General features: G+C 33.6%; 1 long non-coding RNA gene across 2 annotated transcripts; it reads left to right on the top strand.

Moving 5' to 3' along the window:
* Positions 1–936: 936 nt before the first annotated feature.
* Positions 937–3,365, top strand: LOC104100032 (uncharacterized). Of its 2 annotated transcripts, XR_687126.4 has the most exons (3): positions 956–1,162; positions 1,254–1,376; positions 2,881–3,365. It is a non-coding gene; the product is annotated as an uncharacterized lncRNA (long non-coding RNA). The 2 variants fall into 2 exon arrangements; XR_687123.4 differs by lacking the exon at positions 2,881–3,365 and having other exon boundaries at positions 937–1,162; positions 1,254–1,625.
* The last annotated feature ends 225 nt before the right edge of the window (positions 3,366–3,590 follow it).

Below are 3,590 nucleotides of genomic sequence, written 5' to 3'. Positions count from 1 at the left end.
CACAAGTACCTCTGCTTCGCAGTTTATTGTAAAAATAGCACGGACTAACCACTTTTCGAATCGGTAATTGAAAAATAACCGGCGTTTGCAAAGTCATTGAAAAAAAACCACTATTTTGTTATAATATCAATTGTTTCTATTTTTTTCATAGACTTTGGAAATTTTCAGCCGAAAAGAGAAAAAGTGGAAAATGGCCTCTATTTCCTTATCCGTAATACGTTAATGGTACTAATTACACAAATTACTATTGTATTTGAAATATAAAAAGAAATGTTAGTAATACTTTTCTGACTGAAAAAAAGATACTGTTCAAATGTTTAGGCAATGCATTTTTTTGTGTTGAAAAGCATGAAATATGCCAGCTTCAATCATACGTGTCGACTTTCCAAAATTATTTGCTAGCAAGTTACTACCAATTGTACTTTGACATATACAACGTTTACACTTATCTATCAATTGACTTTGTTGCTCTTTACAAATTTATTTTTAGTTTATTACCTTATTTTTTTTTTTACATATTAAAATTTTACCTTTACACCTAAGAGATCTGTCTCTTACACATAACTCATAAGAGATTTAAAAAGATTATTTTTTAAAATTATAAAATGTAAAAAGGCATAATATACAAATAACACTTAGAATAACCACCCTAAACGTAGTAATCTTTGTTTTTAGTGCACCAAAATTTCTTGGATGTACTCTTCTGGCTTTGAGGATTCGAGCCATGTATCATTTTGTTATTTATTCTTAAAAAAAATTCCTTTTCAATCCTTTCCCTTTTATATTACCAGTTAAGTATAGGAATCGTTGCGGCAATATCTCCTACATCAATGGTTTTTCTACCTTAAGGGAAAAGAGACCTTTCATTATTTATGCATCCTCCCGTCCAAACCAAATACTTTGAAAATAAATAATTGATCTCAATTATTTATGCCATTAGCCTAGAAAAGATAAGATAGAGTTATTCTATCAATATATAATCATTGTCCATCTATTTTTTTGCAATTCCCCTTCCCCGATCCCTCTATTTATAGCTTTTAGTGCTCTTCCACAGTTCCACTTTCATATCCCTCCTCCATAGCACAACTCTTGCGAAGGCGAAGGCAGCAACATCGAAAGCCGTAGCAACGGAAAAGCACATGCGACAATAGACGAATACTTAGTATGGATTTTGTAGTATAATGTTTTTCCCTTTCTTTCTAACTTGTTACTAACTAACTCTTCTCCCCTGCTCCTTAAACTCTGATTTGCAGAATGCTAACAGCAACATGAACTACACAATTCTATTCAACTATATGGGTGTCAATAAAGACATCAAGCAAGCAAGCCACATGCTGGTACAAGCTCAACAAAATTAAGAAGGCAAAGTAGAAGAGGTGGGACAGTACAAATATTATTGTGTTGTAGTCGGAATGCAGGCAATAGACAACCTGGAAGTTTTTCTCGAGGATAAGTCAAGTTGGAGTGGAACTAGGGCTGGCAAGTGGGTCAGGCCAGGTCCGGGAGCGGCTCGGGACCGCGGGCTAAACGGACTAAACGGGTTAAACGTGCTGAGACCTTTGGCCCGCGATTGGTGGGCTCGTGCCGGTCTAGTGGGCCGGGACAAACTGGCCCAACGAAATTTTTTTTAAAAAAAATAGTCGTTGCCTTTTAAAAAGAGTCGTTGGCTCTTAAAAAAATATCTATTTAACCCCTCCAACTAATTATTAACCCCAAACTTTTTATTATTACACTTTTTTCCTATTTTCTACTATAAATACCTCTCATTCTTTCATTTTCTTACAAAATCAATATCAATCTATCAAAATCTCTCTTTAATTTTCTTCAATACTTGATATAATTGTTTGCTTTATAAAAATAAAATAGTAAAAAAAAAATGTGAGTTTGCTACTATTGCTTACTTTATTCAAAAAAAATAGTCAAAAAATATTGAGGTTATTAGAATTTGTGAAAAAATTGTGAAGCTAGTAAATTGGAGTTTTCAACGATAATTAATTTTTAGCAAGTTGTTCGTCAATTCGATAAACTCGTTCCAACTCTTAAGTCTTAATATTATAGTTTTGTTTGTTTTATTTAGTTGCTATTACTTGATTAATTAAGATGTCTTCCTTAAATAATTTTTTTGGGCACGGTAAAAGTAAGAATAAGGAAAAAATATAAGACTGGCGAAACTAGTGGTACTATTGTTCCTCCCCCGGTTCCCCGATCCAACCCCGTAGCTATCCTTGTGAGACTAACCCTAGTGGTACTGGTTCAAATCAATTTCAACCGAGAATTAACATTGTTACCGGTGGTATTTTATATTATAATTCAAGAAAAGATCGGGAGAATTGGCAAAATTGATAATTGTTATGTGCTTACCCTATAGTTTTCCTTCTGACCCTGCGTTTGTGCATTACATCAGAAAAATTTATAATCCTATTTATAAAGGTTTTCCTCGCACAACTATAAAGAACGATATTTATAGATATAAGCATGAATATGAATAATATTTGCGCTACTTATTTACTCATATAAATTGTCATGTTGCTATTATAACTAATATTGGTAGAAGTAACAGTGACTATGATTACCTTACTGTTACATGTTATTGGATTGATGATGATTGGATAATGCAAAAGCGCATAATTGTTTATAGAATAATTACTTCACGGCATACATGGCAGTTTATTGCTAGCACAGTTACGGTCCCAACTGCTATTTTTGAAAATTAGTCATTGGACCAACGACCATAATGTGAAAACTTGCAAATTAGAAGTTTATATTTGAATTCAAAAATTATGTTACAATTATATAATAAAATTACAAGGTATTGGCTTAGATATTTTTTTAACATCTTTTTGTCTCTAAGTTGTATTAATTTAAAAATACAACTTGCAGTTGTAACTAGCTCTTCCCCCTCCCTCTTTAGACTCTCCCTTGCAGGAAGAGGAAGAGGAAGAGGAAGAGGAAGAGGAAGAGGAAGAGGAGACCGACGTGGACTCTACTCTTTTTCTCGACCACAAGGGTGTTAACGCAGATATAGAAAAAGAAAGGCGCGTGCTGGAACAAGCCCGAAAAGATGAAAGAGATAAAGCAGAATAGGTGGGAAAACACAGATATAATCGTACTGTAAACGGCATGAAGGTAGTGGATGGCCTGAATGTTTTTCTTGAGGATAAGCCAGGTTGGAGTAGATGTGAAGTATATCAACGAGAAGAATGATGTATCACCAATGTTTGTATTTAGTTTCCATTATATCATTATGATTAAATAAGCTGTAAGTTCTCCATATGTAGCTTGCATGAAGCGTATATACTTCAGTACTTCACCCTGTACGCTATGCCAAGTATGAACAGGCCGAGAGATTAAAGAAAGTTGATAGAGTCATGTCATTCAGATCTCAGTTTTTTCACCTTAATTAAGAGACTCTACCTCATGGTCATGGTTTAAGTTAGAGACTATGATATTAAAGAAATCAGAAATAAACCGATAAAATATATTACGTGCAACTCACGCTAACTATTTTCCGCAAAAGAAAACGAAAAGAGCAAAAGGAAGTATTTTTATTCAAAACGTAGTGTATATTCAGTACCAAACACTTGTTTTAA

The sequence above is a fragment of the Nicotiana tomentosiformis genome, chromosome 12, assembly GCF_000390325.3.
Source record: "Nicotiana tomentosiformis chromosome 12, ASM39032v3, whole genome shotgun sequence".
Classification (NCBI taxonomy): domain Eukaryota; kingdom Viridiplantae; phylum Streptophyta; class Magnoliopsida; order Solanales; family Solanaceae; genus Nicotiana; species Nicotiana tomentosiformis.
The sequence above is the reverse complement of the archived record's forward strand: the minus strand, read 5'-3'. Positions and strand labels throughout refer to the sequence as shown.